The 15,929-nt window shown below is 33.4% G+C and overlaps 1 long non-coding RNA gene across 1 annotated transcript; it reads left to right on the top strand.

Moving 5' to 3' along the window:
- The first annotated feature begins 216 nt into the window (after positions 1-216).
- LOC134274479 (uncharacterized) lies at positions 217-15,436 on the top strand. The gene is made up of 3 exons (XR_009993631.1): positions 217-442; positions 1,019-1,165; positions 15,215-15,436. It is a non-coding gene; the product is annotated as an uncharacterized LOC134274479 (long non-coding RNA).
- The last annotated feature ends 493 nt before the right edge of the window (positions 15,437-15,929 follow it).

The following is a 15,929-nucleotide window of genomic DNA, read 5'->3' as shown; positions in this document are numbered from 1 at the left end:
TTTCAACATGATGATATCTTAACTGTTGTGACCTTTGGCTTCTGATTTTTTTTCATAAATTATTGTAATGACCTTGGACTGCATGTATGACATTTGACCTTTATTATATTTACATGTAATAACATGTAATATTGAAAAACATGTATTGCACCCTTGGCGGATCCATTTTTCATACATTTAGATATGTAGAAGACATGTAATTAAGGAAATTTTTAGAAAACTTGAAAAATATTGTTGTTTCTTTCAGGATTTATGCTTAATTTGACTAATTTTATTGATTTATTTTCATTTAAGCACTTTAGAGGACTTTAACCTTTCAGCTTTCTTGGCCCCGGGAGTGCTCGGTCTCTGATCAGCGGGGGCATTTTCTCTATATAAGAAGAAGATGGAGACTCCCTACCCACCCGATGTATTTTGTCGGACAGTTTTCTGTACATTGCAGGTAAATTTTTCATTTATTTAATTTCCAGCCTCTTATTGTTTAGTACATTTTGCGGTTTGAAGTCAGTTTTTGTTTTCCTTTAATTTTTAAAAAAATTATTTAAATTCTCCTTTTCTAAGCATGAAATTCAAAAATGTAGCTTATGATTGTAATGTATAAGACTACAGATATTGAACTTTGATTTGTTATCAAAAGGATTGCTTTACTCTTGTTTAAATTAATTGTAAACAAAAATAAAAGGGGGTACCTGCTATTTCTTTAATTGTTTTTCACTGGGGGGTGGGGAAACTTTTTTGTACATATTTAAGCAATAGGAGGGATTAGATAAGAATCAATTAGTATATCAGAGTCTTAAATAATTTACTTTGCATAAGCATAAAAAAATTCTATATCAGTCTTTTTAAAACCTTTGAATTCTGCTTAATTAAGTATGATTTATCAAATTTTGGAGCTTTTTACCTAATTCTGGGTAGAATCCACCCTTATGAAAATATTGACTCAATTTTGACTTAATATCACTTTATTAACATCAAAAAACAAAAACAATTCTTTGTACAAATATTTTATTTATTACAGTCACCAATATATCCAAATATCATCACCGGCCCAGACGTCATTCACTCCTTTGAACTGTGCTGGTAGCAGTAAGGTGTCATCATTTGAGATGGTCACAGTATCCAATACACTGAAGTCACAGGACTCAAATTTCATACATGTTCACAGGTAGGTGTATAGTCTTTGAAATTACCACAATTGACTAATTCTGGGACAGGTAAGTATGTAAGTATAGAGACCCCAATTTTTACACTGTAAAGTGATTTTAAATTCTCCTTTTCTAAGCATGAAATTCAAAAATGTAGCTTATGATTGTAATGTATAAGACTACAGATATTGAACTTTGATTTGTTATCAAAAGGATTGCTTTACTCTTGTTTAAATTAATTGTAAACAAAAATAAAAGGGGGTACCTGCTATTTCTTTAATTGTTTTTCACCTGGGGACGGGGAAACTTTTTTGTACATATTTAAGCAATAGGAGGGATTAGATAAGAAGGTGCTAAAGATTTTTCTGAAATTGTCATAGTAAAGCACTGAGAGGGCCTAAGGTTTGTATGGAGTCCTGCAAGAAATACACGAAAAACGAGAGTATGGATAACGTACTGGTACTTTCTATATCATGTTCCAGTAGGAAACATTTTGCTCCTCCTTTTCATTATAACGGTATTGGACCAAAATTAAAAAATTGACAATTCCCCTAAATAAGAATATTGATATATTTTTCAGGTAGGAGCATGTATCAATCTTTTGTGATGTTTCTTATGTAACTGAGTTATCAGGGCCATGAATTGATTGAAGATTTTCCTGAAAGTCTGACGGTTTTAAAGATCCCTTTGGCTATTTTCCATTTGCCCGGGGCATCTTTTTCCAAACTTTTTGACTGAAAGAAATACACTGATGTTTCTAAATGTAGCGGTATTGGTCTCTAAAAAATGACAATTCCCTTTTAGCATATTGAAATATTATTCAGATATGAGCATGTTTCAATCTTTTTGGGATGTTTCTTATGTATCTGAGTTATCAGGGCCATGAATTGATTGAAGATTTTCCTGAAAGTCTGACGGTTTTCAAGATCCCTTTGGCTATTTTCATTTGCCCGGGGCATCTTTTTCCAAACTTTTTGACTGCAAGAAACACACTGATTTTGCAAAATGACGTATTGGTCCAAAAATAAAAAAATGACAATTCCCGAAAATTAGCATATTGAAATATTATTCAGATATGAGCATGTTTCAATCTTTTTGGGATGTTTCTTATGTATCTGAGTTATCAGGGCCATGAATTGATTGAAGATTTTCCTAAAAGTCTCACGGTTTTCAAGATCCCTCAGGCTATTTTCCATTTGCCCGGGGCATCTTTTTCCAAACTTTTTGATTGCAAGAAATACACAAAAAACGATGGTAAGGATAAGGCATTGGTACTTTCTATATCATGTCCCAGCAGGAAACATATTGCTCCTACTTTTCATTATAACGGTATTGGACCAAAATTAAAAAATGACAATTTCCCCAAATAAGAATATTGAAATATTTTTCAGATAGGAGCATGTATCAATCTTCCTGGGAGGTTTCTTATGTACCTGAGTGATCAGGGCCATGAATTGACTGAAGGTTTTCTTAAAAGTCTCACGGTTTTCAAGATCCCTCAGGCTAATTCCTTCTGCCCGGGGAATCTTTTTTCCTACCTTTTTGACTGCAAGAAATACACGAAAAACGAGGGTAAGGATAACGTATTGGTAATTTCTGACATTGTTAGCAGGAAACATATTGCTCCTACTTTTCATTATAACGGTATTGGACAAAAATTAAAAAATGACAATTCCCCTAAATAAGAATATTGAAATATTTTTCAGATAGGAGCATGTATCAATCTTTTTGGGATGTTTCTTATGTAACTGAGTTATCGGGGCCATGAATTGATTGAAGATTTTCCTAAAAGTCTACGGTTTTCAAGATCCCTCAGGCTATTTTCCATTTGCCCCGGGGCATCTTTTTTTTGATCTCTTTCTATATATCTTTTTGCAGGAAACATTTTGCTCTTAATTTTTATTATAACGATATTGGACCAAAAATAAAAAAATGACAATTCCCCCAAATAAGAATATTGAAATATTTTTCAGGTAGGAGCATGTATCAATCTTTTCGGGATGTTTCTTATGTAACTGAGTAACAGGGGCGAGGAAATGATTTAAAAATATCCTGCAAGTCTCACGGTTTTCAAGATCCCTTTGGCTATTTTGTATTTGCCCTGGGCATTCTTTCCCATAGTTTTTAACTACAAGAAATACACGAAATATGAGGGTATGGATAACGTATTGGTCCTTTCTATATCATGTCACAGCAGGAAACATTTTCCTTCGATTTTTCAAACGGACGGTATTGGTGAAAAAAAATGACAATTGCCAATAATTAGAATATTGAAATATTTTTCAGATTGGAGCATGTAAATCTTTTCGGAATGTTTCTTATGTATTGACACAGGGTCAAAAGTGATTTTAAAGAGTTCTCCTGCTTCAAGGTCTTAACGGTTTTCAAGATCCCTCAGGCTATTTTCCATTTTCCGGGGACATCTATTTCCAAACTTTTTGACTGAAGGAAATACACGAAAAACGAGGGTAAGGATAAGGTATTGGTACTTTCTATATCATGTCCCAGAAGGAAACATATTGCTCCTACTTTTCATTATAACGGTTTTGGACCAAAATTAAAAAATGACAATTTCCCCAAATAAGAATATTGAAATATTTTTCTTCACCTGGGATAGGAGCATGTATCAATCTTCCTGGATGTTTCTTATGTAACTGAGTGATCAGGGCCATGAATTGATTGAAGGTTTTCCTGAAAGCCTCACGCTTTTTTGGAAGATCCCTAAGGCTATTTTCCATTTGCCCGGGGCATTTCTTTCCATACTTTTTTACTGTAAAAAATATACAAAAAATGAGAATATGGATAACGTACACGTCCTTTCTATATCATGTTCCAGTAGGAAACATTTTTTTCCGATTTTTCAAAATGACGGTATTGATCCAAAAATAAAAAATGACAATTCCCCAAAATTAGAATGCTGAAATATTTTTTCAGATAGGAGCATGTATCAATCTTCTCTGGATGTTTCTTATGTAATTGCGTTATCAGGGTCATGAATTGATTAAAGATTTTTCTGAAATGCTAACGGTTTTCAAGATCCCTCAGGCTATTTTCCATTTCCCCGGGGCATTTCTTTCCACACTTTTTTACTGAAAAAATACACAAAAAATGAGAGTATGGATAACGTATTGGTACTTTCTATATCATGTTTCTGCAGGAAACATTTTGCTCCTCCTTTTCATTATAACGGTATTGGACAAAAAATAAAAAATGACAATTCCCCCAAATAAGAATATTGAAATATTTTTCAGGTAGGAGCATGTATTCATCTTTTAGGGATCTTTCTTATGTAACTGAGTTATCAGGCCCATGAATTGATTGAAGATTTTCATAAAAGTCTCACAGTTTTCAAGATCCCTCAGGCTATTTGCCATTTGCCCGGGGCGCCTTTTTCCAAACTTTTTTACTCCAAGAAATACACCGATTTTTCAAAATGACGGTATTTTTCCAGAAATAAAAAATAACAATACCCAAAAGTTAGAATATTGAAATATTATTCAGGTAGAAGCATGTCTCAATCTTTTCGGAATGTTTCTTATGTAACTGAGTTTTCAGGGTCAAGAACTGATTAAAGAGTATCCTTCAAGTCTTAACGGTTTTTCAAGATCCCTCAGGCTATTTTCCATTTGCCCGGGACATCTTTTTCCAAACTTTTTGACTGCAAGAAATACACTGATTTTGCAAAATGACGGTATTGGTCCAAAAATAAAAAATGACAATTCCCAAAAATTAGAATATTGAAATATTATTCAGATATGAGCATGTTTCAATCTTTTTGGGATGTTTCTTATGTAACTGAGTTATCAGGGCCATGAATTGATTGAAGATTTTCCTGAAAGTCTGACGGTTTTCAAGATCCCTTTGGCTATTTTCCATTTGCCCGGGGCATCTTTTTCCAAACCTTTTGACTGAAACAAATACACGAAAAACGAGGGTAAGGATAACGTATACCTCCTTTCTATATCATGTTGCATTAGGAAACATTTTGCTCCTCCTTTTCATTATAACGGTATTGGACCAAAAATTAAAAAAAAATGACAATTCCCCCAAATAAGAATATTGAAATATTTTTCAGGTAGCAGCATGTATCAATCTTTTAGGGATGTTTCTTATGTAACTGAGTTATCAGGGCCATGAATTGATTGAAGATTTTCCTGAAAGTCTGACAGTTTTCAAGATCCCTTTGGCTATTTTCCATTTGCCCGGGGCATCTTTTTCCAAACTTTTTGACTGCAAGAAATACACTGATTTTGCAAAATGACGGTATTGGTCCAAAAATAAAAAATGACAATTCCCGAAAATTAGAATATTGAAATATTATTCAGATATGAGCATGTTTCAATCTTTTTGGGATGTTTCTTATGTATCTGAGTTATCAGGGCCATGAATTGATTGAAGATTTTCCTGAAAGTCTCACGGTTTTCAAGTTCCCTTTTGCTATTTTCCATTTGCCCGGGGCATCTTTTTCCAAACTTTTTGATTGCAAGAAATACACAAAAAACGATGGTAAGGATAAGGCATTGGTACTTTCTATATCATGTCCCAGCAGGAAACATATTGCTCCTACTTTTCATTATAACGGTATTGGACCAAAATTAAAAAATGACAATTCCCCTAAATAAGGATATTGAAATATTTTTTAGATAGGAGCATGTATCAATCTTTTTGGGATGTTTCTTATGTAACTGAGTTATCGGGGCCATGAATTGATTGAAGATTTTCCTAAAAGTCTGACGGTTTTCAAGATCCCTCAGGCTATTTTCCATTTGCCCCGGGGCATCTTTTTCTATCTCTTTCTATATATCATGTTTCTGCAGGAAACATTTTGCTCTTTTTTTTTATTATAACGATATTGGACCAAAAATAAAAAAAATGACAATTCCCCCAAATAAGAATATTGAAATATTTTTCAGGTAGGAGCATGTATCAATCTTTTCGGGATGTTTCTTATGTAACTGAGTAACAGGGGCCAGGAATTGATTTAAAAATATCCTGCAAGTCTCACGGTTTTCAAGATCCCTTTGGCTATTTTGTATTTGCCCTGGGCATTCTTTCCCATAGTTTTTAACTACAAGAAATACACGAAATATGAGGGTATGGATAACGTATTGGTCCTTTATATATCATGTCGCAGCAGGAAACATTTTCCTTCGATTTTTCAAACGGACGGTATTGGTGAAAAAAAATGACAATTGCCAATAATTAGAATATTGAAATATTTTTCAGATTGGAGCATGTATCAATCTTTTCGGAATGTTTCTTATGTATCTGAGTTTTCAGGGTCAAGAACTGATTAAAGAGTATGCTTCAGGTCTTAACGGTTTTCAAGATCCCTCAGGCTATTTTCCATTTTCCGGGGACATCTATTTCCAAACTTTTTGACTGAAGGAAATACACGAAAAACGAGGGTAAGGATAACGTATTGGTACTTTCTATATCATGTCCCAGCAGGAAACATATTGCTCCTCCTTTTCATTATAACGGTATTGGACTAAAATTAAAAAAATGACAATTCCCCCAAACAAGAATATTGAAATATTTTTCAGATAGGAGCATGTATCAATCTTTTTGGGATGTTTCTTATGTAACTGAGTTATCAAGACCATGAATTGATTGAAGATTTTCCTAAAAGTTTCACCTTTTTCCAAACTTTTTTACTCCAAGAAATACACCGATTTTTCAAAATGACGGTATTGGTCCAAAAATAAAAAATAACAATTCCCAAAAGTTAGAATATTGAAATATGATTCAGGTAGAAGCATGTCTCAATCTTTTCGGAATGTTTCTTATATGTAACTGAGTTTTCAGGGTCAAGAACTGATTAAAGAGGATCCTTCAAGTCTTAATGGTTTTCAAGATCCCTTTGGCTATTTTCCATTTGCCCGGGGCATCTTTTTTCCAAACTTTTTGACTGCAAGAAATACACGAAAAACGAGGGTAAGGATAAGGTATTGGTACTTTCTATATCATGTCCCAGAAGGAAACATATTGCTCCTACTTTTCATTATAACGGTTTTGGACCAAAATTAAAAAATGACAATTTCCCCAAATAAGAATATTGAAATATTTTTCAGATAGGAGCATGTATCAATCTTCCTGGGATGTTTCTTATGTAACTGAGTGATCAGGGCCATGAATTGATTGAAGGTTTTCCTGAAAGCCTCACGCTTTTCAAGATCCCTAAGGCTATTTTCCATTTGCCCGGGGCATTTCTTTCCATACTTTTTTACTGTAAAAAATATACAAAAAATGAGAATATGGATAACGTACACGTCCTTTCTATATCATGTTCCAGTAGGAAACATTTTTTTCCGATTTTTCAAAATGACGGTATTGATCCAAAAATAAAAAATGACAATTCCCCAAAATTAGAATGCTGAAATATTTTTTCAGATAGGAGCATGTATCAATCTTCTCTGGATGTTTCTTATGTAATTGCGTTATCAGGGTCAAGAATTGATTAAAGATTTTTCTGAAATGCTAACGGTTTTCAAGATCCCTCAGGCTATTTTCCATTTCCCCGGGGCATTTCTTTCCACACTTTTTTACTGAAAAAATACACAAAAAATGAGAGTATGGATAACGTATTGGTACTTTCTATATCATGTTTCTGCAGGAAACATTTTGCTCCTCCTTTTCATTATAACGGTATTGGACAAAAAATAAAAAATGACAATTCCCCCAAATAAGAATATTGAAATATTTTTCAGGTAGGAGCATGTATTCATCTTTTAGGGATCTTTCTTATGTAACTGAGTTATCAGGCCCATGAATTGATTGAAGATTTTCATAAAAGTCTCACAGTTTTCAAGATCCCTCAGGCTATTTGCCATTTGCCCGGGGCACCTTTTTCCAAACTTTTTTACTCCAAGAAATACACCGATTTTTCAAAATGACGGTATTTTTCCAGAAATAAAAAATAACAATTCCCAAAAGTTAGAATATTGAAATATGATTCAGGTAGAAGCATGTCTCAATCTTTTCGGAATGTTTCTTATGTAACTGAGTTTTCAGGGTCAAGAACTGATTAAAGAGTATCCTTCAAGTCTTAACGGTTTTTCAAGATCCCTCAGGCTATTTTCCATTTGCCCGGGACATCTTTTTCCAAACTTTTTGACTGCAAGAAATACATTGATTTTGCAAAATGACGGTATTGGTCCAAAAATAAAAAATGACAATTCCCAAAAATTAGAATATTGAAATATTATTCAGATATGAGCATGTTTCAATCTTTTTGGGATGTTTCTTATGTAACTGAGTTATCAGGGCCATGAATTGATTGAAGATTTTCCTGAAAGTCTGACGGTTTTCAAGATCCCTTTGGCTATTTTCCATTTGCCTGGGGCATCTTTTTCCAAACCTTTTGACTGAAACAAATACACGAAAAACGAGGGTAAGGATAACGTATACCTCCTTTCTATATCATGTTGCATTAGGAAACATTTTGCTCCTCCTTTTCATTATAACGGTATTGGACCAAAAATTAAAAAAAAATGACAATTCGTGTTATCTGCTAATTGCACAATTACCCCAAAATGTTTTGATTTGAGGAAGAAGCAGTTATATTTTGAATTTAAGAAAAATATTTACAAAGAGAGCGTACGACTCTTTACTGTGTTTCATTCAGTGACATCATTTAGTCAGCTTTTATTAGATGAATTTTTTGTTTTTATGTATCAATGCTTTTTATAAAGCAGATTTCAAATTTCTCTCCGATATGTATGACAATGAGTTATTGTCAAGGTCAGTCATTAGCCAAATCAATTTTAAAGCGATTGAAGAAAAAATTCATTAGGATCTGAAATTTCACTTTTGAAACACAGATAAACGAGTTATATCAAGTGATTCAAAATATTTGGCATTATGATTGTGAAAATTAGATACAAAAGGTTTATTGCCCGTTAATTGGCATTTGTTTCTTAAGCCTTGCGCAATTTGCGCTTTAACAAATAATCCAATGTACTTTTTGACTGCAAGAATGACAAATCAGAGTCACTAACATAGCTTTTTCATTACTCCCAATCAAAATATAATCCGTCAAACACATTTTTGTAAATTTTGCAAAATGACAAGTCACAATTCCAGATACGTTTTGGTCCAAAAATGGTGCAAAAAATGACAAATTTTTCCTCTTGGGATTTTATACATTATAAATCCTTTAATAGCATTACAACACCGAAACAAGAGAATCAGTTCAAATGCAAAATCAGTCGTATTTCTTTAGAGCAGTCAAAAAGTTTGGAAAAAGATGTCCCGGGCAAATGGAAAATAGCCTGAGGGACCCGTTAAGACTTGAAGGAACTCTTTAATCAGTTCTTGACCCTGAAAACTCAGTTACATAAGAAACATTCCGAAAAGATTGAGACATGCTTACCTGAATCATATTTCAATATTCTAACTTTTGGGAATTGTTATTTTTTATTTCTGGAAAAATACCCATTTTGAAAAATCGGTGTATTTCTTGGAGTAAAAAAGTTTGGAAAAAGGTGTCCCGGGCAAATGGCAAATAGCCTGAGGGATCTTGAAAACTGTGAGACTTTTATGAAAATCTTCAATCAATTCATGGGCCTGATAACTCAGTTACATAAGAAAGATCCCAAGATGAATACATGCTCCTACCTGAAAAATATTTCAATATTCTTATTTGGGGGAATTGTCATTTTTTATTTTTTGTCCAATACCGTTATATGAAAAGGAGGAGCAAAATGTTTCCTGCAAAATTTTTTGTGTATTTTTTCAGTAAAAAAGTGTGGAAAGAAATGCCCCGGGGAAATGGAAAATAGCCTGAGGGATCTTGAAAACCGTTAGCATTTCAGAAAAATCTTTAATCAATTCTTGACCCTGATAACTCAATTACATAAGAAACATCCAAAAAATATTCATACATGCTCCTATCTGAAAAATATTTCAATATTCTTATTTAGGGGAATTGTCATTTTTTAATTTTTGTCCAATACCGTTATAATGAAAAGTAGGAGCAATATGTTTCCTGCTTGGACATGATATAGAAATTACCAATACGTTATCCTTACCGTGGAAAATGTATTTCTTGGTCAAAAAGTTTGGAAATGCCCCGGGCAAATGGAAAATAGCCTTATCTTGAAAACCGTGAGACTTTCAGGTAAATCTTCAATCAATTCATGGCCCTAATAACTCAGTTACATAACAAACATCCCAAAAAGATTGAAACATGCTCATATCTGAATAATATTTCAATATTCCAATTTTTGGGAATTGTCATTTTTTATTTTTGGACCAGTACCGTCATTTTGCAAAATTAGTGTATTTCTTGCAGTCAAAAAGTTTGGAAAAAGATGCCCCGGGCAAATGGAAAATAGCCAAAGGGATTTTGAAAACCGTCAGACTTTCAGGAAAATCTTCAATAAATTCATGGCCCTGATAACTCAGTTACATAAGAAACGTCCCAAAAAGATTGATAAATGCTCTTATCTGAAAAATATTTCAATATTCTTATTTGGGGGAATTGTCATTTTTTAGTTTTGGTCCAATGCCGTTATAATGAAAAGTAGGAACAAAATGTTTCCTGCTGGAACATGATATAGAAAGTACCAATACGTTGTCCTTACCCTCGTTTTTCGTGTATTTCTTGCAGTCAAAAAGTTTGGAAAAAGATTTTCCGGGCAAATGGAAAAATGTCCTGAGGGATCTTGAAAACCGTTAAGACTTGCAGGATACTCTTTAATCAGTTCTTGACCCTGAAAACTCAGATACGTAAGAAATATTCCGAAAAGATTGATACATGCTCCTATCTGAGAAAAAATTTCAATATTCTAATTATTGGCAATTGTCAATTTTTTTTCACCAATACCGTCAGTTTGAAAAATCGGAGCAAAATGTTTCCTGCTGCGACATGATACAGAAAGGACCAATACGTTATCCATACACTCATATCTCGTGTATTTCTTGTAGTTAAAAACTATGGGAAAGAATGCCCAGGGCAAATAGAAAATAGCCAAAGGGACCTTGAAAACCGTGAGACTTGCAGGATATTTTTAAATCAATTCCTGGCCCCTGTTACTCAGTTAAATAAGAAATATCCCGAAAAGATTGATACATGCTCCTACCTGAAGAAAATTTCAATATTCTTATTTGGGGGAATTGTCATTTTTTTTATTTTTGGTCCAATACCGTTATAATGAAAAGTAGGAGCAATATGTTTCCTGCTGGTACATGATATAGAAAGTACCAATACCTTATCCTTACCCTCGTTCTTCTTGTATTTCTTGCAGTCAAATAGTTTGGAAAAAGATGCCCCGGGCAAATGGAAAATAGCCAAAGGGATCTTGAAAACCGTCAGACTTTCAGGAAAATCTTCAATCAATTCATGGCCCTGATGACTCAGTTACATATGAAACATCCCGAAAAGATTGATACATGCTCCTATCTGAAAAATATTTCAATATTCTTATTTGGGGGAATTGTCATTTTTTAATTTTAGTCCAATACCGTTATAATGAAAAGGAGGAGCAAAATGTTTCCTGCTGGAACATGATATAGAAAGTACCAATACGTTGTCCTTACCATCGTTTTTCGTGTATTTCTTGCAATCAAAAAGTTTGGAAAAAGATGCCCCGGGCAAATGGAAAATAGCCAAAGGGATCTTGAAAACCGTCAGACTTTCAGGAAAATCTTCAATCAATTCATGGCCCTGATAACTCAGTTACATAAGAAACATCCCAAAAAGATTGATACATGCTCCTATCTGAAAAATATTTCAATATTTTTATTTGGAGGAATTGTCATTTTTTATTTTAGTCCAATACCGTTATAATGAAAAGGAGGAGCAAAATGTTTCCTGCTGGATTTTGCAAAATCAGTGTATTTCTTGCATTCAAAAAGTTTGCAAAAAGATGCCCCGGGCAAATGGAAAATAGCCAAAGGGATCTTGAAAACCGTCATACTTTCAGGAAAATCTTCAATCAATTCATGGCCCTGATAACTCAGTTACATAAGAAACATCCCAAAAAGATTGATACATGCTCCTATCTGAAAAATATTTCAATATTCTTATTTGGGGGAATTGTCATTTTTTAATTTTGGATCAATACCGTCATTTTGAAAAATCGGAGGAAAATGTTTCCTACTGGAACATGATATAGAAAGGACGTATAGGTTATCGATACTCTAGTTTTTGTGTATTTTTTACAGTAAAAAAGTATGGAAAGAAATGCCCAGGTCAAATGGAAAATAGCCTTAGGGATCTTGAAAACCGTTAGCCTTTCAGGAAAATCTTTAACCAATTCTTGACCCTGATAACTCAGTTACATAAGAAACATCCCGACAAAATTGATACATGCTCCTATCTGAAAAATATTTCAATATTCTTATTTGGGGGAATTGTCAATTTTTTAATTTTGGTCAAATACCGTTATAATGAAAAGTAGGAGCAATATGTTTCCTCCTGGGACATGATAAAAAAAGTATACCAATACGTTATCCTTACCCTCGTTTTTCGTGTATTTCTTTCAGTCAAAAAGTTTGGAAAAAGGTGCAACGGGCAAATGGAAAATAGCCAAAGGGAATTAAAACCGTGAGACTTTAAGGAAAATCTTCAATCAATTCATGGCCCTGATAACTCAGTTACATAAGAAACATCACAAAAAGATTGATAAATGCTTCCACCTGAAAAATATTTCAATATTCTTATTTGGGGGAATTGTCATTTTTAAATATTGGTCCAATACCGTTATAATGAAAAGGAGGAGCAAAATGTTTCCTACTGGAACATGATACAGAAAGTACCAATACGCTATCCTTACCCTCGTTTTTCGTGTATTTCTTGCATTCAAAAAGTTTGGAAAAAGAAGCCGAGGGCAAACGGAAAATAGCCTGGGGATTTTGAAAACCGTAAGACTTTCAGAAAAATCTTTAATCAATTCTTGACCCCCATAACTCAGACACATATTAAACAACCCCAAAAGATTGATACATCTGCAATCTGAAAAATATTTCAATATTCTAATTTGTGGGAATTCTCATTCTTTTTGGAAAAAGATGCCCTTGGCAAATGGAAAAATATCCTGAGGGATCTTGAAAACCGTTAAGACTTGCAGAATACTCTTTAATCAGTTCTTGACCCTGAAACTCAGATACATAAGAAACATTCCGAAAAGATTGATAAATGCTCCTATCTGAAAAATATTTCGATATTCTTATTTGGGGGAATTGTTATTGACCAAAACCGTTATAATGAAAAAGAGGAGCAAAATGTTTCCTGCTGGAACATGATATAGAAAGTACCAATTCGTTATCCTTACCCTCGTTTTTCGTGTATTTCTTGCAGTCAAAAAGTTTGGAAAAAGAAGGCGAGGGCAAACGGAAATTAGCCTGGGGGATTTTGAAAACTGTGAGACTTTCAGAAAAATCTTTAATCAGTCCTTGGCCCTGATAACTCAGTTACATCAGAAACATCCCAAAAAGATTGATAAATGCTCCTACCTTTAAAATATTTCAATATTCTTATTTGGGGGAATTGTCATTTTTTTATTTTTTGTCCAATACCGTTATAATGAAAAGGAGGAGCAAAATGTTTCCTGCTGGAACATGATATAGAAATGACCAATACTTTATCCATACTCTCATTTTTCGTGTATTTTTTGTAGTAAAAGAGTTTGGAAAAAAATGCCCTGGGCAAAAGGAAAATAGCCTGAGGGATCTTGAAAACCGTGAGACTTTCAGGAAAATCTTTCAATTCCTGGCCCCCATAACTCAGACACATATTAAAACAACCCCAAAAGATTCATACATCTGCAAACTAAAAAATATTTCAATATTCTAATTTTTGGGAATTGTCATTCTTTTCGTCAGTTTGAAAAATCGGAGCAAAATGTTTCCTGCTGGTACATGATATAGAAAGCACAAAACACCCAAAATTACAAAAGGTTATTTTAATTGGATCTATTTGACAAACTGCAGGGTACACATGTAGGTTATATAACTAGCGAAAGAGAGGGGACGGATGTTGTTGGTCAGGATCGCTAGTCTTATATTATTTCATTTGTTGGTTGTTTCCAGTATACTTACTCTAAACTTACTACACAAGTTGACTTTCAGCAGTTTTGAATCTTTTGTTATTTCTGTATACCCACTTCACTCTTGAAGTGGGTATAGTGGCATTAATTTCTTAGCATGTCAGATTTCACCGAATGAATGAATGAATGAATGTAGATCAAGGCGATAACGGGTGTTTTACAGCTAGGTGTAGATGAAGACATGCTAATTACCATTTGCATGTTTTAGTTATAATTGATAAGTTTTTGATAAAAATGTGTACCTTGAAATCAGAAATAATATACATCCGAGTAAACAAATACCCAATTTTAGTATTCGATATTTGGACCTTGGATCGAGTACCCGGTAAAGTTGACTTCCCTAGAAAATATATTAAACTATATCATAAAAGGTTATTTGAAGTCCTTGATTTCATTTATTGAAAGTAGGATACATTGTAAAATAATTTTTGTTAAATAAATAGAGGATATTCAATGTTTTGTAGTTGAATATGGAATTTATTTCACGAGTGGGACAGGATTTTTGATATTTTCACGAGTGCGACGAACGAGTGAAAATATCAAAAAATCCTGTCTCACGAGTGAAATAAATTCCATATTCAACTTCAAAACATTGAATTTTCTGTTTATTACATTTTTAAAAAAAATTCTTTGATTTTTCCTTTGCCTCTGTCTTTTTGTAACACAGTCTTAGGCTACATGACGTCATAGTCGAGCGGTTGAGACATCATAGCTAGTGAGGTGAAAAACACTGTAAACATGGATTTAGCAACATATTTTTCGTAATTTTGACAGTTTTATTCGCTGTCAGAATTGTTTATTCATTTCCATTTATCTTATATTAGGTCAAGGAAGATTTTCTTACAACAATCTGCGTTATTGGAAGGGAAATCGAGAGTTTTCCCGCACTTCTGATATTCGTCACACTGTGACAGGATATCATTTTTATTCAATGAATAAATTACAGTATTTCACTGGTAAAAATGTAATAAACATTATGAGATGTTCTTAATTTTTTTTCAATTAAACACTTTGTAGAAAATTCTGCCAAGAGACAGTTGTGAGGGGAATGGTGTAGATAATCTCCAGAAAAGAAATCACCACTGATATTGGGATGTATGTACCAATATTTACCACAGGAATAAAAATAAAATTGTCTGGCCTGCCATGGTAGAAGCTCTTCTGAAAAATATTCCATTTATTGTGGACATCATGAAATAGGATTCACCTGTCATCAGCATTATAGACTTGTGTGATTTGTTCCACCTGGGCCATACAATATAGAACCTCAAGCACATTGTAAATCTATGTAAGGTCTTCTATGTATCAACGTTGCATCCTTATATAATTTGTTGTTTTATAACAAGACTTGTTTTCATTGGTCTAAAACTTCATACACATAAAAAAAACCAAAAGCAGTTGTGATATTTATTGTTTTCTATTACTCATTAGTTCTCATTTTTGTGTGAAATTTTATAATTATCCATTTCTTGTTCCCCAAAACTATATCTTACAAATTTTATGTATTGCAACTTGCATTTCAATTTTCACTTGTTATACTTGACAAAAACTAGAGGTACTGTGAGCAATGAGCTCACTAAATGATACCCCCGCCTCCCATATGATTATAATGAAAAGTCCATGTTTTGCTGTGGTCGGGAAACCCAAAATATGTGTCGGATCAAAAAGTAAAATAGGAGGTGCACAATGGCAATATGTAATAAAGATTCTGTGAAGGTTTCATTAAATTTCA

The sequence above is a fragment of the Saccostrea cucullata genome, unplaced genomic scaffold (assembly GCF_032062105.1).
Source record: "Saccostrea cucullata isolate Sc308-1 unplaced genomic scaffold, CSIRO_AGI_Scuc_v1 ctg12193, whole genome shotgun sequence".
Lineage (NCBI taxonomy): Eukaryota > Metazoa > Mollusca > Bivalvia > Ostreida > Ostreidae > Saccostrea > Saccostrea cuccullata.
This window is presented reverse-complemented; position numbering and strand designations above follow the sequence as displayed.